Genomic DNA, 27185 nt, shown 5'->3' on the forward strand with positions numbered 1-27185 from the left:
TAGATGCTGAAGTTTCCAGAGGTTTCTCAACGTTGCCTTCGTACTTGATCTCTTGAAACACCACTTCCGCAATGTGGTCTACCACTTCCCATTACCCGGGTCTCTAATTGCAACCATAATGCTCTTGTAGAAAATTTTCGCACGTCTTTCATGTTAACGAAGTGTGGACTCATATTTTATAAACATTACCTGAAAGTTAAATAAATATTGAAACTCATACATAATATTTCAAGCACCTCCGAGGCTGGCCACCTAGGGTTCCATATCCTTCCTTGTAATCGCTGTTCCTTTGTGAATTGTGATTGTGCCTTTATCAGTATCTTCTCGTAATGGATGATATTCAGCGAACAACTTCCCCCACAATTCATTGCGCGAAAGCACGCCCGCGGCCATGATTCCGGCAAACGTTTCGCAGCACGTGAAACACGTTTGATAAGCAATGCGTTCACAGCTTTCGTTGCAGTGATTCAAGGTACAAATATAACGATTATAAACCAAATGTAGACTTTCACATTAGATTATATACCAAACGTAGACTTCAACAATAACCCAAGTATCTAAAAAGCTGCTATTTGCCACAAAACAACGTTGTATAAAGCTATGTGACATTGTAACATACGAAAAAAATACAGAACTATGGAGCCTGTTTCTCATGGAATCAATCGGACCTATCCTATAGTGCATTGGCTAATGCTCTCCCCTTATAATCGAAGGATCCGAAGTTCGATTCCCGCTGGAGGGAATTTTAAAGAAAATTAAAAATATATTTTTAAAGAAAGTGAATTAAAACAAACTTTGTCTCGTGAAAATGATAATTTATAGAAATGTTCCGAAGTACAAAATTGTGTACTATATTTTTTAAGGTCGTAACGTATCACTGTCACTTTTCGTATGTGTATTGAAGCAGGCATAGAAGATATGCTGAAAAGTGTATAAGGCATACTGCGAACGCATCCACTGATTGATTAGCAGCATTTCAAATGTTCTGTGAACATTTTAGAGATCGTACAGCAACTACACGAGTTACAAAGCATGCGGATGTAAGGAGTAACACAAAAGTCATATAACGCTAGCCATAAACCCAGTACTTGCCTTTCAAATACGATTCATATTTCACCCCGGATTGGAAAAATCACGCCATCTTAACCACCGACGAAACTGCATAAAGGTAAGATGTTCTCTCACAATTAATACATAAACAATGGCACACACAAATACACAACGCATTAATTCACCAAAAGGAAACTTCATTTGAAAATATAATAGTAATACAATTAAAAATGTAAAATATCGGGTCATTTTCATGCACGCAGCATATGCTTCGCTTCACGCTTGCTATCGCTTGCCGGATTGAGTGCCGGAGCACGTGCGGTTTGGCCAGATTTCCCATCATGCTCTCCGCCGCTGACGTCACATTGAATATCATCCATTCATTCTCATCGGAGTCCCCTCGATGGCGTAGTGATAACGCCGTGTTGCGCAATCGATCATTGACCAGCAAATGCGAAATCCCTGTCGCAAGCACAAAGCCGCGTGTAATTTGAACCCGTGGCGAAAGGTAATTGTTAGAAAGGGAATCGCGCTACTATTGGGACTATTTTCCCTTGGCGGAGAGGACGTCTCGAGCACCTGACGCTGAACGAAGCTTGTATTACACCACCGATCGGAACGCATCGTCGCATGTAATGGGCTTTAGACCACAAACGCTTTTCCTTGCACGTGTAAACGGGCGGAAATCTGCTGAGAGGAAGCTTACCACTGGTGTTAATTTCAACTTTTCAATCGATAGCGGAAAGTTTACGATTATTAAGTATTGGACACAGTGTTGCCAACTGAAGTGGAATTGAACTATTTTTTCTGAAACACTTAAGGATGTTTGGATGCTTTAGTAAAAGTAGTCCTTTCATCACACCATGAACGCACATGTAGAGTAGAGATCCACACATTCTCGAGCGTTGCGTGGTTGACTCGCGATCTTGCAACCGACATTTCCAGATTAGAATCGCAGCGGGGCATTAGTATTGTTTTGTGAAAGTAACCTTTCGTCAATCTCATCTAATTATCCAAGGTTGTTAAAGCTCCAAGAATTGTAAATAAATTCAATTCCGGTCCGGGAGAAAAAATCCGCAAGCGTAAATGGTCTGTGAACCGTAAATTACATTTTTATCTTGAATCTTCAATTCGGTTGCGGAACCTTGTTTCCGGTTCATTTTAAGCACGGTACAAATTCGATATTGAAGCAATGCGCAACTTGGGCCGAATTTAAATTGTGCGAGAAAGAAGGTTCCGGTCCTGTCACGGAACCCATTAGAATTTATGGATTCCTATATCTTTAACAACTCTTAAATTATCTTTGTCCTTGCGATTAGCCAAAAGTAGCAGCAGAATATCGGCGTAAAATACCCTCCTTGCTCTGCTTCCAGATACATGATGAGACGTTGAGAAGAACATACCTGCAGGTACACTGACGAAATATTCTTGGAATCATCCACCGCGAAAATCGAACTCTGGTCCTCCCGCACGGCAGTCTGGCTCCCTTATCAGTCGCTCATTAATATTTATTTTTTGGAAATTTTCATTTCTGTAACTACTGTATACGTATAAGAGTTATTTATTATTTACTACTGCTGATGTCCGTGCCAGACTGGTTGTCACAGTGCGCTACAACACCAGGGGTCCCCGGGTTCGAATCCCGGCCTGGGCATGGATGTTTGTGAGTGTCCAGTCATCAATTTCATGATATCTCTACTTATTCCCGTCTTCGCAAATTAGCCGAATGTGGCACAAAAGCGAAGTAAAATAAAGCAAATCAGTCAATCTTTTCATCATTTTCATCATCAGTAGCAGAAAAGCGACGTTAAATAACAAAAATCAAATGAAGTAAACTTTGTTAGTACTGCAACTACGTTGCCATTCCAGATTTTCACTTTCTTGTAGATGCTCCGGATGTGAATTTTCTAAAATGAGATGAATATTGCGTAACGTATCCTATTTGTTGAGGCCAATTGCTGCTTCTTACGGGTTGGAAACACGATCCTTGTTAGTCGATAAACTACACTGTAAGATTTGAATGTAAGACATAAAATATTAGTGCCACCAGTGAGAGGGAACAGGGACTCGTAGATAGAGAAAGACGAAGTGAAGCTAAAAAAAGGCATCTTTCTATCTCCTGGTATGGAAACACTGTCGGGGACTTGGGAATTTCATTCCCCTCATTGGCTCTCTAGTTTCAATGATGCAGAACCGCCCCCCTATCCGAAAGAAGGGTGAGAAAACCCATACCGTTGAAAATCGTGTATTCTGCTTCTTCCTCCTTAAAATATTATGCATCTTAATTTTTATTGTTCGGCCCTTTCAGTGCAATAATGAGGTGACTAGAAAAGTACTCTGAATAACGGCGAGTTATCAAAAGCTCAAGAATATTAAAATGTTAGTAGTTGTTTTTATTATTGTCGTTAGCATTATCACAGATAAAGATATATCTTTATCTGTGGTATTATCATCAAGGATATTACAGTTATAGAAATATTTCAGTTTTATTACCGAACGTGCTACAATTTAACCATAAAATATTACCACACGATTTGACAAACTGGAGATGTATTATGTTCCTGAAAGAATTTCCACTAGCAATCACCCACGACGGGAATCGAAACCGGGTGTCTCTCGTGGCAGTCGGACGCCCTACTGACCACCGCGGCTCTTATTAGCGGTTTCAGTTGGTTCGAATTGTTGTTTTTAGTCCACTTTATGCACATATAGGCTAATCGGGAGTGGATCTACACTTTAAAGTGGGATCCGAATCACTATGTACCTCCACCGGGTATCGAACCCCGGACAACAATACAACAAAGTTACCACTACGCCATTGGGGAGGTCTTCGGCTCTTTAAAAAAATATTTGTTGTTAATTATTGCATATTTACTGCCAATAACAGTTAGCCTTTTTGATGATAATTACTTGAAGAAAATTTGTTAGTGCACGAGTTTACTGTAGACTACGTGCTAAACAGAAATAAACCTATCAAAATCCTGACAGCCAATGTAGTGTTTTCATCGGTTGTTGATTCGATTATACAGGGTGATTCCGGACGTGGGTTCCTTATCAATCAAAACCTGATTTACTAACGTAAGTCACCTCTACAACCCCTAGAAGTGTGCAGCAGGAATTCTGAATATATTTAATGCAATCGGTTTAGTGATTACTAGAACAATCGGAGAGACTTGTTGCCTTAAAAGTTAATTTCTCTTTAGAGTGACCTATTGTTAAGTAACAACTAACTAACTTTTTTAAACCCGAAGGTTTATGGCTGCAGCAAAACAGGCCTTCCATCTGTCCCTATCCTGGGCAAGATCAATCCAATCTTCTTCATTCTACCGATTTCCTTTAGGTTATCCCTCCATCTTCGTCCTTGCCTTCCTACAGGTCTTTTACCATCAGGTTTCCCAACAAGAATCCTGTAAACTCTACTTTCGTTTCCCATTCTTGCCACATGGCCTGCCCACCTAAGTTTTCTTCATTTAATTATTCTAATAATATCTGGAGATGAATACAAATTATGAAGTTCTAAATTATGTAACCTTCTCCACTCACCTGTCTCCTCATCCCTTTTAGGTCCAAATTTTTTTCTAAGGATTTTATTTTCAAATACTTTTAATTTATGTTCCTCTTTTAATGTATGTTCCTCTTTTAATGTAAGGTACCAAGTTTGACATCCATATTGTACTACAGGCAAGCTTACTGTTTTGTATATCTTAATTTTTAGTTTCTTAGAAGATAAAAGTTTATGAAGAGAAAAGTAACACGCACTTCCTGAATTAAATCTGCTTGTTATTTCCTTTTTATGTCATGTACATTTGTTAGTTTTACTCCTAAATGCTTGAATTTGGAAACTGTATAAAAAGAGTTGTTATCAATAATTAGATTTTTGACACTTGGTTTCGGCCTGTAAGCATATATTTAGTTTTCTCTTTGCTAACTTCGAAACCGATCTCTTTAGCTGATTTTAAAAATATTTTAGCTTTATTCTTAATTGTATTTTTATCATCTCCTAGTATATTATCTTGGATAGTCAGTCTGGCCTTACAGTGATCTACAAGGTACACCTGTGTGCAACGTCCACATCAACCCACATTGTGCTCATGCGAATCCATTATAATGGCTATATAGCAGCCACCACTTTATCTACGCCACGTCGCTAGTCCCAGCTGTCACCTCACCATCGGGCTCACCGCATCAGGGAAATAGAACAGAAGTCGATGGAATTGTAGCATATGTTTCTTAGATCCGAAACGGAATTACCTACGTACTCGTCTGCTCAAGCTACGCTTCTTTCTTCACACGGCAGCGGGATGCCACACAGCTATCAGTTTCGTAATGTGTGTGAAAAATACTGCATGCTTTCTCGGGGGAAACTATGCAGCTGCTTGCGCGCAGGAAAGTAATACACGCATATCGATTTCCTTTTGTAAGCACTGCATGCTTTCTCGGCTAAGTGGCTTTTTATGAAATTACTGTGTTTACTGCGCGCGAGCCTCATTTTAGAGCCAAGATGAAACTTTTCGTAAACTTGGAGCAAGAATTTACGGCCTATTAAAGGCGCAAGACTCCTCCGGTTACGTTACGACCAGATAAATTTTCGGTCAGGAATTACGAATACGAAAAGTAACTGGTTGGAGCCAGTTGCGTGTAAGGCGTGTGATCTGGACACGCCCGCCAGTTTAATCAGTTACCCGGATCCAGATGAGTCCTCCGCAATTCGTGAGGATTATATTAAGCAGAAGTAAGCGTGTAGTATGTTTCACTCTTAACAAAGTTTATCCTTGCAGTTGTTCGAGGTAATAAAAAATACTCGGTGTGTGTTTTTAAACACGCTTTTGGAAAAATTAAGTATTTCGTAATTTGAAATTCGTTAGAATTGTAAATAAACGAACCTGATTTCATTGGCATCTCAGGTGTGTTTATGTATTATATACAAGGGAGAGCCAAATGATAACGTTAATCTATATTTGTTTCTTATCTAGTAGATTTCTGTATGTAAGCTTGCTGTATTTTAGCACAGACCTATTGCTGATCTACATATATTTCCAACTTTGAGTTAGTGCCTGTATACCTTAAGAACAATAAGTCTTTGGGACCCACGTGCAGTCACTTATGAGCCACTGCGAAGGTTTTTCACCCATCTGCCAGCGAACTGAGGCCATTGTCGAACTTTCTCCTCCATTAATAAACTTGATGGTGTGATAAGCATACACAGAGATATTGAATTTTCATTTGCCGAGAAATTTCTGTAACTTTTAGGCTGACTGAGGGCAAGAGAGCACTCCCCTTCACTGGTGCAAGCGTGTATAGGAGGCGCCATCTTTAAAATTTCAAGGAAGTCGTTTTGAAGCTCACTTGATCAGTGTTGCAGCCACGAGATTGTCTTATAAATAACATTTGATACCTCATGCAAATTTGAGCCGCATACAGTCTATCCTGTAATTTTTGTTGGACTTTTAAGGGTTTGACTAGTGTAATACTGGGTGTTTCAGTGGGAAGTCCCACATTTGATATTAATTGTAACTTCATGTCCATGCCGGTAGTCACATATCAAGTGCACTCAAACGACGCACAAACTCGTGGAGTTTTCAACATTCTGTTTTGAAAACCCCTATTCAGGATCTCCAGGCAAACATCACGGCTGAAATAAATAATATTGGCGCAGACATATTGAGGCGTATATCAGAAAACATGGCGAAACGTGCAAGAATGCGTCTTGAAGAGAATGCAGGTCAGCATTTGATGTGATGGTAAGTCATTCTCCCACAGTTTTCCTCTAATTTTTACACAGTAGCGTTATTGCAATGTTATTTTGTCGAATGATATAGCTATTTAAAAAGCAGGACTTCCCACTGAAACACCTTGTATATGTATGTGTAGCGGTGAATCTTTCCGTACACATTGTTTTTGTTATTTTAAGTTCCTTTTCTGTCACTTTTGGTTAATTGCAACGATGGGAATGAATGGTGATGGAATGAATCAAGGAACACTCACAAACGCAAATTTATGGAACAACAGATCCCACAGAAGATTGTCTTGTCTGTGGGTCCAGCTTCGTCGAAGTGAAATTGACTCTTGGGCGCTTTCTGAAAAGGTCACACCTTACAGCTCTTCGTGCACATCACAACATGCCGTAAAGGCATATAAGGGAGGTGGAAATAGCTCCCGACAAAGTTACAATCGCGGCAATTTGTGGAAGCGATGTGATCAGCATCACGCTCCGGCCGCCTTTCCCCCTAGGGATACCCCCGGGTACCCTTTTATTAGACAGGTGAACTCCAGACTCACCATGCTGCACCCGAAAACACCCATCCCGGGTATAGAACCCAGGTCTCCCACCCTACCGACTATACCGCCGCGACCCTCATTGTCAAATTAGAGGTGGTGGTTGGGAGGGGAGGATAGTTTTTTTCTGGAAAGAATGAAAATTAACAACGGTTAGTTATATGGGGATGCTTGTTTTGTGGAAATCAAATCTCCGGACCGAACCTGTTAATTTTCACCCTACTGTCTGTCTTTGTGTGTGTGTGTAAAACCCTGCTGAACAGATTCACGGTTCAAACTGGCATTTAGTTTTACCCTAGAATAAGATACTGAAAACAGTAGTATTGTATGAAAACATTGTGAAGCCAGCAGAGACTGCGTCAGGTAGAAGTTACCGAACTTATTCCTTTCGACCAAGTCACTATACTCGCATATGGTGCGTAAGAAGCGTTGCGAGGGGTTTACCCAATATAGAAGACTACCTTTACAGATCATATTTAAAACTTTGCCACTTTCCGACATAAACAAGAAAAAAGATCAGTCGCAACCGCAATTCTGGAACCGCGCGGTTGCATACATACATGCTATAAAATACAGTGTTTCAAGGTTAGAAGCATTGAAAAGTGGCCCAAGGAGCAAAATATTATTAAGAAAAGTTGTTCACCCTAATATCATTTACTCGTCATGAAAGTTTATTTGTTGTTTGCTGTATTGCAGTGACCCCCTTGTGCTTATGCGTGCTACTTATCACATAAAAATTGTGATGTTCCTAGAAGAACATGAATGGTTCATTAATCTCTTTACTAAATGTATGTAACTAGGTGACTGCGATGGGTTTTGCGTTAACAGAAGAAATTGCCTTTTTAAACATTTCCGTTACAAAAAAACATAAAATGTGGAACATTAAAACTAATAACTTTTCTTGGTAACATTTTGCTCCTTGATGCCTCGTTTACACACAGTATACAAAGTACAGCTTTATACAGGGTGAGTCAAAAGTCAGGTTGCATAGGAAGGTTTCCTTGTCTTGTTAATTGTCCGTGAATGGCAGAATGTCCAGTTTTCTGGTGCATGGATCAGTCGTCGTGGTCCCGTTCTGTGGCCACCACGGTCTCCAGATCAATGGATTTTGTCCTTTGGGGTAATTTAGAGGCGCTCGTCTACTCAGTTAAGATTCAGAGCATCCAGCACTCTGAAGGAACGCATAGTGTAATGTGCAGACATGATTATGCCGGACGTTCTGCAAAAGGTTCTGGAGAGCTGGAAACAAATGCATTGATGTTCAAGGTGCACACTATAAATCCCTATGTAACCTGACTTTTGACTCACCCTATTGTAAGCTTTCTCAGCAATCATTGGAAATCGCCAGCAGACAGGTGTTCCTTTCTAGACACAACCTTTTCATTCCACGTGAAGCATTGTTGCAAAACCACCCTTAATACCACTTATTATGCACTTGTTAAGGACGAAAGCATGATCATTGAAGTTATGCAACGATGATGATGCACGTGGAAGCCTGCATAGTAATAAAAATATATTTTTTCATGAGGAAATAGGTCGGGCCTTTCTTTCCTCCTCGCCACCATTGGTCCTCCAGCTGCAGGCTGCTGGCAGCTGATAAACTTCGCTCGCAGACTGGAAAAGCCGAGCCGCTCCTTCCCCGAGGCTCCTACGTTACATAATCGCGAAGTGACTTGTTAAAAAATACATGGTGTTTAGTTCCGTGGCCCCAACACACAAGAGTGACTTGTCAGAAATGCGCTCGATATTTTTGGACTCTTCCATGTGGTGTTCTTGTAAGCCGGATCTGGCCTGCTTATTAGTGGGGAGACTTGCTTGCGTTTAGCCAACCGCACGGAGCAGTAAGGTAGTCAATTCATAACGTGTTACAGTAACGTTAAATCTCTGTTGTCAAGGTTATAGCCGTTACGTTACCTCGCTCTTATTCCTGCACTGTCCTCTCAGTTGCGTCTGAGTTTCTTTGAATTGTTGTCTTAAGTCCACTTTGTGCACAGAAAGGCTAATCGGGACTGGACCTACAGTTTAATGTGGGATCCCAACCACTGTGCAATGTACCTCCACCGGGTATCGAACTCGGGATCCCTTGACCAATACTAAAGTTCTTACAACTTAAACTATATCGTGAAAAACAACTTTACCTTGCCTTCGAAACAGGAATATTGAATTATATAAATTTTCGGACCTGTTTTAGTGAAAACAATGCCGATTTTTCTCTTGGCTGTACCAAGTTATTTGATAGAGATATTACTGTCCATTGATTACAAGGCGACGACGTTACCACTACGCCATCGGGAAGGTCCAATTCGCTAGTGTCGCTTCCAATATGGCCGCTCTATGTAGGATAAATCTTTGTTTACATTCAGTAGTACTACGTAGTAGCAGCGTGTTGTCATTGCTGATATGGAAGAAACGTTTAAATTACGCGATATTTTTAAATATTGCGAATGCAATGTGAATTCCATGAACTCTAACGAAGGTGAAGCTGTGCTGAGAGCGAAGCATTTAATTATGATAGGCAAAAATAACACGGAAAACTCACACGAAACTAATGTATACCGACGCACTGGTTCTTCAAAGCAGTGTTGTTTCATCTGCACCTCGGTTGTAACTGGGGCTCTCAGAAATGATTTGAAAATATAGCAATTCACCTGTATTGCAAAGCTTGGGCAGGAGAAAAATGTAAACGTGCCGTTGCAGTTCCCCCCCCCCCCCCCCCAAAGAGGCAGGCTGGTTTAATAACAACACAGGATAATAATAACAACAATTTCATTGACGATCTCTTCAGTCTTCACTGAAAATTGACTTATTAATTGAAACAGCAACATTAGCATGTTAATTTCCTTCTTCTGACTTACCTTTATGGTTACAGACATTAATTAATTCTCAAACTATTATCATCTTCGCACTTAATCGACTTGCACCTGTTCCAAATTACATACATAATACATTGTTTTCGAAAGAAATGTTATATTCATAAAGAACAATTAAAAACTTACTTTCATGGTAATAAAATCATCTTTCGGAAAATAAAGTGAACAGACTCGTGCATTCTTAGTAATTGCCTTACCGCATTTCAGTTATGCCGATCTTGTCAATCAGTTCTCCCTGATTTATTTAGAAATTTCATTTTGTTGATTCCACGGGGTGGAAAACACATGTAAGCTTTTCACTTGTCCTGGCCCACAAAACGATTTAGAGCAATAAACTGAACAGCAGACGTTACTTTTTCTCAAGTTCCCCATGCTTTAAACGGCTTCAACACAGCGAAGCGCAGCGAAGTCGCTGGCCTACATGGAGTGGTTCCTGAAAATCTCACCAGATGGCATATCGGATAATTTTATTCGAGAATTGTGTGTGTGTGGTGCACGGAATGCGGAGTAATACAGCGTAAATAAATGCGTCGGCAGGCAGGCTGTTTGATGGTGGGCTCTGGTGGGCCCCTCATTATGTTTAGGCTACATGACATTAGGAAGAGAAACACATAAAGTAAGAACTCACTTTCGATAATCCATCCACCGCAAATAACTCAAAAGCATGTCTCCCGCCATGTTTCACAACAGGCTAAATACCTATACATTACTATACATTATTCCCCCCCACCACCACGACTAGCGGCATGGAGGAGAGATATCCTACCATTCCATATTACAAACCTATCCCATATTTAGGTCTTCTATTAGTAATATACACAAAGTAATGTAAGTTAATCATTACTAGGGTACTTTTCGTACACCCAACGACGAAAGAAACATTAGATGAATTGTCCACCACCATTTTCATTCTGTTTGAATTACACAATATGATGACAATGAATTGAAATAATGACTTCCATAAGTAGAGAACAGCACCTGCTTCGAACAAATGTAGTTTCATTCCCTAAAACAACACAGGATGTAGAATAAAGAAGTAATGAAAATATCGGTGGATAATTTGCCTACCATTATCTTTGCCGTTGACTGTACATCGTAATGAACAGAACGTATACAATAAATGTTTTAAGTAATAAATAGAAGTTGATGTTACCATTCCGTAAAGAGCGTGAACGAGTTGCGAGCGAAGTGAGCAAGAAATTTTTACATCTGTTTCTTTGCAAACTTACAGTAGTATATTAATTTAATAGGACGCCAATATTTTCACGTAACGTTTACTTTCTTACAACTTTTTTGTCTTTCAGTGTTCCGTTTCATTGATTGATTAAACTGATTGTTTTTACTTCGCTTTTCTGCCACTTTTGGATAATCGCGAAGATGAAAATGAATGGTGATACAATGAAATGGATCGACTCCTCCCCTCGCTCCTGTGTCTACGGCCGCCTAGCTGAATATCTTGTAGTACTACGATAAAATTTCAGAAAAGAAAAAGAAAGGAAGCACTTTAAATTAAGTAGATGCTTATAAAGAAATTAAAATAATCCCTAGCAGTCATGGATACCGAAACAAGATCCTACTTGGCAATATTTTGTCCACCCTTGTGTCGATCTAAATGAAATTCTATGTACAGGGCACTGGCTTGTCGAAGTGTAGTATTATTTTCAGTACATTCATTGCAATATAATGAAAAAGTTGCTACTTTCACTCGTCTTGGGTCACACTCATTGCCATGACCGTATGCGAGTTAAGTAGTTTCCAGAAATCAATCATATTAATAACAGTTCAAAATAGTAATATACATCGTTAGTTACTCTATTACTTAATAATTGAACATTCCTTTTTTCGTTTTCAGGTATGGCATTCTTCCACATGTGGACTTCATCTCAGATTCACTACATTTGTGCAGCATCATATACATATCTTTGACTTTGAACCTTCGTGTGGTAAGTTACGGAGGCTATAAGTTTTTAATTAATTGTTACAGTTTGTTAATTTTAAGTAAATGCAAGGATAAGTTTTTAATCAATTGTTCCAGCTTGTTAATTTTAAGTAAATGCAAGGATAAGTTTTTAATTAATTGTTCCAGCTTGTTAATTTTAAGTAAATGCAAGGATAAGTTTTTAATCAATTGTTCCAGCTTGTTAATTTTAAGTAAATGCAAGGATAAGTTTTTGATAAATTGTTCCAGCTTGTTAATTTTAAGTAAATGCAAGGAAAAGTTTTTAATTATTTGTTCCAGCTTGTTATTTTTAAGTAAATTCAAGGGAATCAAAGGTCTGAAACATGAAGATTAAGTTGCTGTTCTTTAGCATAAACGGAGAAAGAGTTAATGAAATCAAATTAAAGATTCTAGATCTAGATGTTTGCGACTTTGCGAGGAACTTTGACAAGTGATTTGAAATATGGGAAAAAGAAGAGAAGGAGAATAGCCACTGCAAAATTGGCGTTTGTTTTACCTTTTTAGGTTCTAAAAGTAATCTAGAATTAAGCAGGCACATGAACTGCTGTAAAATGCACTGTTGCATGGATCGAAAATGTGCACAATGGGGAAGAGGGACATGGCAGACTTGAAATCATTGAGATGTGCGTTTTGCAGCCATAAGATGGATTAGGTTGATCGGTATGGTGCAAAATGAGCAAGTACGTGAAAGAGTTAAAGGCATTTTTTAAATTATGCCGTTTTATGACTTCAGTTTTGGGATGGTGGCTTCTAATCCATTTACCGTGCGTTTTGTGTGACAACCGTCACAGGAAAGGGTGATGGAGGAATTGCCCCTCTCTACAACCATACGAAGTGCATTGGGTTATAGAAGGAGCCATGTAACGTTCTGTCTGACAACAGAATGATTTCTTGTTCGTTGAGAGCAGGAGCATTCTTCAAGCATTTTCATTTCAGCATACACGAAGCCAGGCCGTTGTGATAGAACCAATAGGTGAACCAGGCAACACAGTTATAGAATGCTAAGAAATGCTCGATTTACCGTCCCGTCAGCTCGTGACCGTTAAAAACTAGTTGACTTTCTGGTCTACGAGCTCTTGACTGCTGAAACAAGCTGACTCTCTCACCTGCCAGACGAAGGTGCTATACTGACCTACTTTTTGCTATATAGCTCTCCTGTTACAATTTTCCCAAGCGTTCGTCTGTTTTTGTCAGTTCTTTTTATGAGCTTGTTTGTACAGTGTTTGGGTGTTTTGTGTACTAATTTTCCGTACTTTCTGTACTATTACACACCTTTTATCCAGTAACAACGCTGATCAACTCTCTCTCTCTCTCCTGTTTTACAGTACGTTTGGCAACATTCTGTGTATCCGATGCTTATTTGTTTCATTCCGCCAGAAACTTTCGGTGCCTTGTAACTCGAAAATGCCCCATGTCAGTCGAAGATAATTCAACTTATGGCTGATTCGTTCTTTCCCAGCTGCCCGTTGGAAATGCGACCAGTATAAGATAAAAAGATAACTCTTGTTACATACAAGTTCGTGACTTCTAAAGAACTGATAACTCTTGTTACATACAAGTTCGTGACTGGTAAAGAACTGATAACCCTTGTTACCTACAAGTTCGTGACTGGTAAAGAACTGATAACCCTTGTTACCTACAAGTTCGTGACTACTAAAGAACTAATAACTCTTGTTACATACAAGTTCGTGACTACTAAAGAACTGATAACTCTTGTTACATACAAGTTCGTGACTACTAAAGAACTGATAACTCTTGTTACATACAAGTTCGTGACTGGTAAAGAACTGATAACCCTTGTTACCTACAAGTTCGTGACTACTAAAGAACTGATAACTTGTTACATACAAGTTCGTGACTGGTAAAGAACTGATAACTCTTGTTACCTACAAGTTCGTGACTACTAAAGAACTGATAACTCTTGTTACCTACAAGTTCGTGACTGGTAAAGAACTGATAACTCTTGTTACCTACAAGTGCGTGACTGCTAAAGAACTGATAACTCTTGTTACTTACAAGTTCGCGATTGCTAAAGAAATTATTGTGTGAGCTTGCCAGTTTGCGACTGCTATGGCTTCAGACATCACTAAGTGGGTTGTTTGAAACCTTTGCAGAATCACTGAAAGGTTGATTTCTCCTAATGTGTACCCTGACACAAAGAGTAAAAGAATGATTGCATGTTAGTCGTAAGCCGATAGGAGACTGTCCACAAAAGCACTTTCATTGTGCAATTTATTATCTTCCTGTTTTCTTCTTACCCTCCCCAACAATTCGTTTCCACATATAGAACGTGAAGTAGACTTGTTTTCCTGCCAGAAGAATACAAGTTAACGACCAAGTGAAATCATAAACCACACAGGTATTATGGATGCATAAAATTCGCAAAGTATGGAATGTGCTTTGCTGCTACATTGTTCGGCAGAATTGCGAAATCCTATTTTGGAAACCTCTCCGGTATGGGGGTGGGGGGATGCTTCATTCGAAATTCCATTGCCTGTTTCTCTCTTATAAACTTCACATAAACTTCGCAGAAACGTGTAAGCTTCTAGCATCTCCTACGTTGCTATTTTGTTGTTCCTCCATCTTCGCCGGAAGTTCCATTACACGGCCCCTTGTATAACCGGAAGTTGAATTTTCCTTTGTTTTATGTAGGTATCTTGGGTGCTTTTTATGACGGTACTTCCCAAGAACATCGCAGGGACAACACGTAGGAGAAAGCGGATGATATATGCATGGTCATGAGTGTTCTTTGTGTATATGTCCCCTCATCAGTTTCATCATATCATCACTCGTACTCATCGCGATTAGCCAAAAGTGGTAGAACAGCGAAGTAATATAAGCCGATTCAATTAATCGAGCATGCATCTTCTTGAGATTTATAAACAGTGGACAGACACCGCCTTCTCAGACTGCAAAAGAAGGGTTTCGAAAGATAAATTATGAAATTACATAAATGAATTCACTTAAATATTACCAGGACGGGATAAATTGAACACACTGTACCGATTGGTAAGCACAGTAATGCAGAAACAAATCCATTCGATATATACCGTTCCCGATGTGGTAATGCTAACAAGGTTGCATTCCCAATGCGTAGTTTTGATTCCATTATACACGTAAATCCAGTTCCGATTACCCTATCTGTACATAAAGTAGACACAAGCAAACTTTGACATACGTATTCAGTATTGTTTGATTTGATACGGTGAATCCAAGGAACTCCCAACCGTGGAGATTAGGTCACCCCCCACCCCCTTCCTCTGAGAATCGCGGTTGATTTCCTATATTCTTCCTGAATTTGTGGTTTTGTAACTTGATTTTGAGGAAAGCCATAATTTAATACGAATATGTTGTCTTTTCATAAGAAATTGCAAATTATTTTCTTGCACCTACAAGTTAAAGTGTGTTGACACTTTCTTTTTACAGTAGGCTACATCTATAAAATTTCTGTTTTGCTGCTGTTATTATTCCTTCTCCTTTCAGTAATTTCTCCTATTCATACATTGAATACAAAAGTTCATTATTAACAATTATTATAATTATGGTTGTCATGTAGTGTCAGTTGTAATTGATACTGCCCGATAACCGTCATTACAATATTTTAAAAAGTAAATGTAGGTCAGTTATTGTGGTCACTATGTTAATGAGTTGCCGGTCTTTGCCTCCTCCCCCTGACCCTCCTAATCGGTGCAAGATTTTGAGAATTTGCCTTGTTGCATTCGTATGTCGTAACGCTTCCCTGCGAGTTTCGTTCCAGAAGCTCATGCCTACACAGAGGTTTCCACAAGTCAAGAATGCCCAACATTGGACCGCATGGAAAGGCATGTGTATTGAGTATAGGGATGGCATCACGACGAAACTTGGCAACGTCTCTTTCCCGGGTTGAGTTGCACATGGGTTCTTTCCGTTTTGCGTACGTAGGCATAAACAGCACCGTTTACTCTTCGTCCCACGATCAGCTGAGTTTGGATTTTCTGTTACTTCTGCGAGTTTTCGATGAAACTGGCGGCATTTTTGACCACTTGCAGCGGTTTTTTTTTTTCCATGAAAAGTAGTTTATGCTGGATCCTTCACCATCATCTTGGCTATACTGCACAATCGACCCTTTTGTTTTACCATTTCAGCGTAAGAAAAAAATGTTCACTCGTAGTACGCGTACTTATAATTCGAGCTCCTATTTGGCACTGTGCATTTTTCAATTAGATGTTCCTGTTCTGAGAAATAATACAAACTTTCTTACATTACTTACCGTAGCTTTCTTCTTGTATTCACATTCATGTTGTAAAAACACGGTATTGCCAGGTCGAACTTTGGTTTTTAACGTGGATATACATGCAAATTTCCACTAGGATTAAACTTTCTTTATTTTGTGTTTTCGTCCGTATTTATGATTTTCATTTTATTTTTGGACGTTGAAGTTTCTATATTTTGATAGCTGTAAATTATTTTCATTTGTTTTTCTTCAATTTGTTTAGTAAATATTTGTTTTTTGTTTTTTTATTGTTCAAGGTTGTCTGATCGTTGGGCAATAAGAGAAACCCTAACTTCACTTGTCTTCCTTATCGCACAACGTGAGGACAACCTTGCGTTGCGACGTTTTTCGAGGATTGCCAACGTTTGTTAGTTTAAGTCCGTTAGGTTGGTTCTCTTAGCATAAATGCACTAAGTGTATTATTTATGCTAAGATAACTAAACCCAACAACCCATACATAACAAATTAGGTATTTAACTTAAATATTCACGGAAATTACGCTCATTGTGTTTCATTTTTAATGGAAGTTCCTCAAACTTAAAACAATGTTTCTTTCCACTTCCAATCGTTTCCTCACCATAAATCCTACATTTCTAGAATCCTTGAGTCATCCCCTCTCCAACGATGTATCATACATATTTGTATTAGGAAGGGTCGATTCTACATCATCTTTCTCTTCACTGCAATTTGATGTTTCAATTTCTGAGTCTATATCCTGTACACTATGATCACTTTCGTTGTCACTTTCCTCCATGTTCACATGTGCAAAAGTTACTGCTTCAGATTCAATGTAATTCTGCAGTAAGAATGATAAATTAAGACAGACATATAGCTCACAGAAGTTTTCCTTTCGGTGTTAAAATATATTTTCAATTAAAATATATTTTCAACCAAACAAATTATATTTTTATGCCCCTACAACTGCAAACAGAAAATTTTAATCGCTAGAAAAGTAAAGCGTAAATTACCTAGAAGAAAATCTTTATTCGCTGAATAGTTCAAGTTATTGATTACGTCGCCGAAGGGTAGACGACAGGCAAGAAAATTGCGCTTTTCTACCGTGCTTTAGATATTCTAATAAATTAAGTAAACAATAGATTTCAGAGTATGAAACAAATCAAAGAAAGCTTCACCTTTTCAAGCTCCACCGCCCTAACGGAACACACCGACAAACATTGGAATCCGGTACTAATTTCTGGGAGAAATGTGAAAAAAATTTATCTTTAATGTAGCAACCAAAATGGTTTGTTTTCGGAATGTAGTGTCAACTGAAATCAAAAGAAGAAACATCTCAAACATTAGCGAAGTTGCAGAATTCCTCTTGATAGAAAACAACATTCTGACTAGTAGCATTCCTGACGTATGCAGTGTTTATATGCTGTATTAGGCCCTACCTGTGACGTCTTCATCAGCTGAAAGGTCGTTTTTTAAGCTAAAATTGATCAAAAATTACTTGAAGCACAATGACAAGAACGAGATAGAGTGGACTGACGCAGAGGACTCGTAATGGTCATTTCATATCGTAATTTTTGTAGTCACAGTGTATTTTCATTCTACTTTTTAAAGGTTCTGTTGTCTTAACCTTTCGTACCAGTTTTTACATTGATTCAAATTACATGTATCTATTTTCATATTTTCATATACCGTACCTAAAATATTGTAAGCGTGAATTAATATTTTAGAAAGGATTTTTTTTTCAACGAGTAGGGCGCACAACTGAAAGTTGCGGGGGGGGGGGGGGGCGCAGAATGTGTTAGTTACGCTACTGATTCCACGGTTAGAAAGAAACCTAGTTAATCAGTGGAATTAACCTTTGGCCTTTTTATGCAACAATGTATTTCATATGATTGTTAATAAGCACTTTGCTTTCTGATGTTAATCCTAAAGTTGAGCCACGATACACCCGTTTTTAAAAGTGTTCTTCTTTATATTTTTATGTTCATAGGTTCATCGTTAATTAGACGATGGATATGTTCGACGCACTCCTTTTGGATTCGTGTGGAATCATCAGACAACGCATATGCTGATCAAAATTAACTCGCATACGATGTTTGTTTGTGTTGTCAACATTACACCGGGGAAAATAACAATAAACCCCGCACACTTTTCTTATCAAAGGCCTTCTTTGTTTGTTACTGAATTACACAACTCTCCTTCACGCTAGAAATTGTGAATACGTATATGTCCAGATATTGGACGCCAGATCTAATTGTTGCATATTAGATTAAAAATTGCCCTATTTCATTACTATGTTCATTCATTTTACATTCAATCTTTTTTGCTTCTAACGATTAAGAAGTGCGATATAGTTGCTTTACTTCATTATTTTTTCCCCTTCTTTGCAATCTCTCTTCCTCCTTCTCACGTATATTTAGACAGCCCCCCCACCTTCTCCGATTTTCACTAAAATGGTGCCAAACGTTAGTGCATCGTTTGTGCACGAATGTGCACGCAAAAATTTCGTTTGTGCACAAGGGGAAATCCGAGATATTAACACCTTAACTTTTGGGGTCAGCCCCCCCACCTTCACCGATTTGCACCAAAATGGTGCCAAACGTTAGTGCATCGTTTGTGCACGAATGTGCACGCAAAAATTTCGTTTGTGCACAAGGGGAAATCCGAGATATTAACACCTTAACTTTTGGGGTCAGCCCCCCCACCTTCTCCGATTTTCACAAAAATGGTGCCAAACGTTAGTGCATCGTTTGTGCACGAATGTGCACGCAAAAATTTCGTTTGTGCACAAGGGGAAATCCGAGATATTAACACCTTAACTTTTGGGGTCAGCCCCCCCACCTTCTCCGATTTTCACTAAAATGGTGCCAAACGTTAGTGCATCGTTTGTGCACGAATGTGCACGCAAAAATTTCGTTTGTGCACAAGGGGAAATCCGAGATATTAACACCTTAACTTTTGGGGTCAGCCCCCCACCCACTTTCTCCGATTTTCACTAAAATGGTGCCAAACGTTAGTGCATCGTTTGTGCACGAATGTGCACGCAAAAATTTCGTTTGTGCACAAGGGGAAATCCGAGATATTAACACCTTAACTTTTGGGGTCAGCCCCCCCACCTTCACCGATTTGCACCAAAATGGTGCCAAACGTTAGTGCATCGTTTGTGCACGAATGTGCACGCAAAAATTTCGTTTGTGCACAAGGGGAAATCCGAGATATTAACACCTTAACTTTTGGGGTCAGCCCCCCCACCTTCTCCGATTTTCACTAAAATGGTGCCAAACGTTAGTGCATCGTTTGTGCACGAATGTGCACGCAAAAATTTCGTTTGTGCACAAGGGGAAATCCGAGATATTAACACCTTAACTTTTGGGGTCAGCCCCCCCACCTTCACCGATTTGCACCAAAATGGTGCCAAACGTTAGTGCATCGTTTGTGCACGAATGTGCACGCAAAAATTTCGTTTGTGCACAAGGGGAAATCCGAGATATTAACACCTTAACTTTTGGGGTCAGCCCCCCCACCTTCTCCGATTTTCACTAAAATGGTGCCAAACGTTAGTGCATCGTTTGTGCACGAATGTGCACGCAAAAATTTCGTTTGTGCACAAGGGGAAATCCGAGATATTAACACCTTAACTTTTGGGGTCAGCCCCCCCACCTTCTCCGATTTTCACAAAAATGGTGCCAAACGTTAGTGCATCGTTTGTGCACAAGGGGAAATCCGAGATATTAACACCTTAACTTTTGGGGTCAGCCCCCCACCCACTTTCTCCGATTTTCACTAAAATGGTGCCAAACGTTAGTGCATCGTTTGTGCACGAATGTGCACGCAAAAATTTCGTTTGTGCACAAGGGAAAAATCCGAGATATTAACACCTTAACTTTTGGGGTCAGCCCCCCCACCTTCACCGATTTGCACCAAAATGGTGCCAAACGTTAGTGCATCGTTTGTGCACGAATGTGCACGCAAAAATTTCGTTTGTGCACAAGGGGAAATCCGAGATATTAACACCTTAACTTTTGGGGTCAGCCCCCCCACCTTCACCGATTTGCACCAAAATGGTGCCAAACGTTAGTGCATCGTTTGTGCACGAATGTGCACGCAAAAATTTCGTTTGTGCACAAGGGGAAATCCGAGATATTAACACCTTAACTTTTGGGGTCAGCCCCCCCACCTTCTCCGATTTTCACAAAAATGGTGCCAAACGTTAGTGCATCGTTTGTGCACGAATGTGCACGCAAAAATTTCGTTTGTGCACAAGGGGAAATCCGAGATATTAACACCTTAACTTTTGGGGTCAGCCCCCCCACCTTCACCGATTTGCACCAAAATGGTGCCAAACGTTAGTGCATCGTTTGTGCACGAATGTGCACGCAAAAATTTCGTTTGTGCACAAGGGGAAATCCGAGATATTAACACCTTAACTTTTGGGGTCAGCCCCCCACCCACTTTCTCCGATTTTCACTAAAATGGTGCCAAACGTTAGTGCATCGTTGGTGCACGAATGTGCACGCAAAAATTTCGTTTGTGCACAAGGGAAAAATCCGAGATATTAACACCTTAACTTTTGGGGTCAGCCCCCCCACCTTCACCGATTTGCACCAAAATGGTGCCAAACGTTAGTGCATCGTTTGTGCACGAATGTGCACGCAAAAATTTCGTTTGTGCACAAGGGGAAATCCGAGATATTAACACCTTAACTTTTGGGGTCAGCCCCCCCACCTTCTCCGATTTTCACAAAAATGGTGCCAAACGTTAGTGCATCGTTTGTGCACGAATGTGCACGCAAAAATTTCGTTTGTGCACAAGGGGAAATCCGAGATATTAACACCTTAACTTTTGGGGTCAGCCCCCCCCCCCCACCTTCTCCGATTTTCACTAAAATGGTGCCAAACGTTAGTGCATCGTTTGTGCACGAATGTGCACGCAAAAATTTCGTTTGTGCACAAGGGGAAATCCGAGATATTAACACCTTAACTTTTGGGGTCAGCCCCCCACCCACTTTCTCCGATTTTCACTAAAATGGTGCCAAACGTTAGTGCATCGTTTGTGCACGAATGTGCACGCAAAAATTTCGTTTGTGCACAAGGGAAAAATCCGAGATATTAACACCTTAACTTTTGGGGTCAGCCCCCCCACCTTCACCGATTTGCACCAAAATGGTGCCAAACGTTAGTGCATCGTTTGTGCACGAATGTGCACGCAAAAATTTCGTTTGTGCACAAGGGGAAATCCGAGATATTAACACCTTAACTTTTGGGGTCAGCCCCCCCACCTTCTCCGATTTTCACAAAAATGGTGCCAAACGTTAGTGCATCGTTTGTGCACGAATGTGCACGCAAAAATTTCGTTTGTGCACAAGGGGAAATCCGAGATATTAACACCTTAACTTTTGGGGTCAGCCCCCCCCACCTTCACCGATTTGCACCAAAATGGTGCCAAACGTTAGTGCATCGTTTGTGCACGAATGTGCACGCAAAAATTTCGTTTGTGAACAAGGGGAAATCCGAGATATTAACACCTTAACTTTTGGGGTCAGCCCCCCCACCTTCTCCGATTTTCACAAAAATGGTGCCAAACGTTAGTGCATCGTTTGTGCACGAATGTGCACGCAAAAATTTCGTTTGTGCACAAGGGGAAATCCGAGATATTAACACCTTAACTTTTGGGGTCAGCCCCCCCACCTTCACCGATTTGCACCAAAATGGTGCCAAACGTTAGTGCATCGTTTGTGCACGAATGTGCACGCAAAAATTTCGTTTGTGCACAAGGGGAAATCCGAGATATTAACACCTTAACTTTTGGGGTCAGCCCCCCCCCCCACCTTCTCCGATTTTCACTAAAATGGTGCCAAACGTTAGTGCATCGTTTGTGCACGAATGTGCACGCAAAAATTTCGTTTGTGCACAAGGGGAAATCCGAGATATTAACACCTTAACTTTTGGGGTCAGCCCCCCACCCACTTTCTCCGATTTTCACTAAAATGGTGCCAAACGTTAGTGCATCGTTTGTGCACGAATGTGCACGCAAAAATTTCGTTTGTGCACAAGGGAAAAATCCGAGATATTAACACCTTAACTTTTGGGGTCAGCCCCCCCACCTTCACCGATTTGCACCAAAATGGTGCCAAACGTTAGTGCATCGTTTGTGCACGAATGTGCACGCAAAAATTTCGTTTGTGCACAAGGGGAAATCCGAGATATTAACACCTTAACTTTTGGGGTCAGCCCCCCCACCTTCTCCGATTTTCACAAAAATGGTGCCAAACGTTAGTGCATCGTTTGTGCACGAATGTGCACGCAAAAATTTCGTTTGTGCACAAGGGGAAATCCGAGATATTAACACCTTAACTTTTGGGGTCAGCCCCCCCACCTTCACCGATTTGCACCAAAATGGTGCCAAACGTTAGTGCATCGTTTGTGCACGAATGTGCACGCAAAAATTTCGTTTGTGAACAAGGGGAAATCCGAGATATTAACACCTTAACTTTTGGGGTCAGCCCCCCCACCTTCTCCGATTTTCACAAAAATGGTGCCAAACGTTAGTGCATCGTTTGTGCACGAATGTGCACGCAAAAATTTCGTTTGTGCACAAGGGGAAATCCGAGATATTAATACCTTAACTTTTGGGGTCAGCCCCCCCACCTTCTCCGATTTTCACTAAAATGGTGCCAAACGTTAGTGCATCGTTTGTGCACGAATGTGCACGCAAAAATTTCGTTTGTGCACAAGGGGAAATCCGAGATATTAACACCTTAACTTTTGGGGTCAGCCCCCCCACCTTCTCCGATTTTCACTAAAATGGTGCCAAACGTTAGTGCATCGTTTGTGCACGAATGTGCACGCAAAAATTTCGTTTGTGCACAAAGGGAAATCCGAGATATTAACACCTTAACTTTTGGGGTCAGCCTCCCACTTTCTCCGATTTTCACCAAAATGGTGCCAAAAGTTAGTGCATCGTTTGTGACTTTGCGTACATCTATTCTATCTCATGTGTGCGATATGGAATACATGTGCAATGGGATTCATATGTATTATCGTGAAAATTGTCCATCACCATTTTGGTGCAATTTATTCGAGGCAATAAGAGCTTCAAGAAGTTTAAAAAAAAGTCCAAACAAACTGTTGACAACTTCTGCACGAGCACACACAATAATTCATTGCTTAAAATCACATAAGATATAAGATAAAAATTAATGAAGATGGTTATGGACAATTTGCACGGTTATATTCTTGGTACACTGTACCACGATATCTTTTCTCTTACGCCGGGCCCAGTGTTGGAGTGGTTAGAACATGGATAGAGTACAGGGGTCTACGGTTCGAATCCTGGTTTGGGCATGGGCTTTTGGGAGTGTCCATTTATCAGTTTCATCATATCATCACTCATCCCCTTCTATTAGCCGAAAGTGTCTTAAGAGAGAAGTAAAATACACTAAATCATTTTTTCCTTTACGGAAAAAATATGAAAAATCAATTTCAATAATGACGTCTATCCATGTGTACACCTACATATCCATACTTCCAGCAAGTAATACATTTTCCTGCTTGATTGAACCTGTACTCATATCAGTTGGCATGCTAGATCACTCTAGATGAAACTCATAATCCTAGAATTCTTCTACTTGTTTAGTAGCATAAATATTGCATCTACTCACAGGTATATGCGTGTGCTGTTATAAAAAAAAATATATCAAATCTAGTGTGATATATTGACATTACTTAGTTTGCAAACTGCAAGTATAATATAAAAGAATTTTATAATGATGATGACTGGAAGAATGATATGAAAGATTTCTTAATGACATACACTAACAAAAAACGAGAAATTCACTGCATCAATGTAATAAATTTTATTCGTCTTTAACAACAATAATAAATGTTCAATTAACTTAAAATTGTAATATTGAATTGTATTTTATACATAATATGTGCCTATGTTTCAATTAGCACATTTTTCTCAACTACTTGATTCATATTTTTATATACCAGATTTAATTTGTAAATACAATACACTTATAATTTACATTAAAACTTTTTATTGATTACTATTTCTGAAGAATTTAATTCAAAATAAAAAAAAATATATGCATCAAGAAAATGAAAATAAGCAAGTTTCTTTCCTTGTTTCTCTATCTTCCGATTATATGCTATAAACAAGAACTTGGCAATTCACAGCTGTTGATCTCTTGAAGTAAGTCTTCTCCTGGTAATCATCATATAACTAAACAGCTATTCTAAGGAGAGAATTCAGTATGATCCATAGTGACCAACACATTGATAATTATTCTGAGTAGTAGTATGCCTTTCTATACATATACTTGGCTTACACACACACACACACACACACACACATATACATATATATATATATCTTTGTATCAACTCGCAGGTAGGAACCCTTGCTGTTCTTCAAAATAATATTAAATCTAGTGTGTTACATGGACTGACTCGAAGAATTATATGAACGAATTTTATAATGAGATACACTAACAATAAACGAGAAATTCACTACACTAATATAATAATTTTTTACTCGATTTAAGCACAAATAATAAATGTTCAATTAACTTAAATTATAATATTAAAATGTGTTACATACATATTTGCATATACAGTACGTCCAATTCCTTGCGAGGCCGAGAGATCGAGAGAAGTCTGGCGGGCACTGCTAGCGGAGATGCCGACATTTTCGACCAGAAACGTTCCGCTTATTTTTATGGACATATCTTTAGCATGCAGATATTTATAGCACTAATCTGCGTTATAAGAGTTGTTCAAAGTGATGCCCACCTACATTCACACATTCCTGCTTCAGGAGCAAAAGGAACAAGATTTTCCTTTCATCTACTTTGCAAATTATTAAAATAATGCGCAAAAGAAAATCAAGTGGCTCTAAGACAAAGTGATCGACGCTATCTTATATAAATTATCTTTTTACTCGGTCTGAGCTCACCTTACATCGACAACCGTTCCATTCGTCCCCTGTAGCTGCAAAACAGGTCGCATAGAACAAATAAACAATATAGGTTAACTTACAAATCACAGTTATAAAGAATATTAAAAAGAAGAAAAAACGTAAAGTGCCGCCTTGTGCTTAGCACCACGCCATGAAGGCGTAGCTATAGGGGGTGTGGGGGTAACACCTCACTTTCTTGACCGGTCGTGACTAGGGATGATGTGATCAGCATCACGCCCCTGACCGCTATACCCCCAGGGTTTCCCCCTGGTACCTAAGTCATTCGATGCTGGGTGGTCGCCGGGGCCGCTTCCAACGTTAGAAACGTTTCGAGATTTGAACCGACCGGGGATCGAACGCGGGACCTTTAGCTTGGTAGAATAAAGAATATTAACCAGGAGGAATTCAAATAAGTCATTCATACCTCCCCCCACAAACACAAAGGTGAAGGGGCTGACCCCAAAAGTTAAGGTGTTAATATCTCGGATTTCCCCTTGTGCACAAACGAAATTTTTGCGTGCACATTCGTGCACAAACGATGCACTAACGATTGGCACCATTTTAGTGAAAATCGGAGAAGGTGGGGGGGCTGACCCCAAAAGTTAAGGTGTTAATATCTCGGATTTCCCCTTGTGCACAAACGATGCACTAACGTTTGGCACCATTTTAGTGAAAATCGGAGAAGGTGGGGGGGCTGACCCCAAAAGTTAAGGTGTTAATATCTCGGATTTCCCCTTGTGCACAAACGATGCACTAACGTTTGGCACCATTTTAGTGAAAATCGGAGAAGGTGGGGGGCTGACCCCAAAAGTTAAGGTGTTAATATCTCGGATTTCCCTTTGTGCACAAACGAAATTTTTGCGTGCACATTCGTGCACAAACGATGCACTAACGTTTGGCACCATTTTAGTGAAAATCGGAGAAGGTGGGGGGCTGACCCCAAAAGTTAAGCTGTTAATATCTCTGATTTCCCCTTGTGCACAAACGAAATTTTTGCGTGCACATTCGTGCACAAACGATGCACTAACGTTTGGCACCATTTTAGTGAAAATCGGAGAAGGTGGGGGGGGGGGGGCTGACCCCAAAAGTTAAGGTGTTAATATCTCGGATTTCCCCTTGTGCACAAACGAAATTTTTGCGTGCACATTCGTGCACAAACGATGCACTAAGGTTTGGCACCATTTTTGTGAAAATCGGAGAAGGTGGGGGGGCTGACCCCAAAAGTTAAGGTGTTAATATCTCGGATTTCCCCTTGTTCACAAACGAAATTTTTGCGTGCACATTCGTGCACAAACGATGCACTAACGTTTGGCACCATTTTGGTGCAAATCGGTGAAGGTGGGGGGGCTGACCCCAAAAGTTAAGGTGTTAATATCTCGGATTTCCCCTTGTGCACAAACGAAATTTTTGCGTGCACATTCGTGCACAAACGAAGCACCAACGTTTGGCACCATTTTAGTGAAAATCGGAGAAGGTGGGGGGGCTGACCCCAAAAGTTAAGGTGTTAATATCTCGGATTTCTCCTTGTGCACAAACGAAATTTTTGCGTGCACATTCGTGCACCAACGATGCACTAACGTTTGGCACCATTTTAGTGAAAATCGGAGAAGGTGGGGGGGCTGACCCCAAAAGTTAAGGTGTTAATATCTCGGATTTCCCCTTGTGCACAAACGAAATTTTTGCGTGCACATTCGTGCACAAACGATGCACTAACGTTTGGCACCATTTTAGTGAAAATCGGAGAAGGTGGGGGGGCTGACCCCAAAAGTTAAGGTGTTAATATCTCGGATTTCCCGTTGTGCACAAACGAAATTTTTGCGTGCACATTCGTGCACAAACGATGCACTAATGTTTGGCACCA

At 40.0% G+C, this 27185-nt stretch overlaps 1 protein-coding gene across 3 annotated transcripts in view; it reads left to right on the forward strand.

Annotated features, from left to right (window-relative positions):
• Mgat4a (alpha-1,3-mannosyl-glycoprotein 4-beta-N-acetylglucosaminyltransferase a) overlaps positions 1-27185 on the forward strand; it is a 534709-nt gene that overhangs the window by 172938 nt on the left and 334586 nt on the right. Inside the window, exon 2 of one of the 3 annotated variants that reach the window (XM_083126328.1) lies at positions 12049-12139. The exons of the other annotated variants lie outside the window; for them this stretch is intronic. The gene's annotated coding sequence lies outside the window, so the exon portion shown is untranslated. The remainder of the gene's footprint in view (positions 1-12048; positions 12140-27185) is intronic. 3 annotated transcript variants of the gene reach the window in all.

Source organism: Lepisma saccharinum, chromosome 8 (genome assembly GCF_977018435.1).
Source record: "Lepisma saccharinum chromosome 8, izLepSacc3.1, whole genome shotgun sequence".
Lineage (NCBI taxonomy): Eukaryota > Metazoa > Arthropoda > Insecta > Zygentoma > Lepismatidae > Lepisma > Lepisma saccharinum.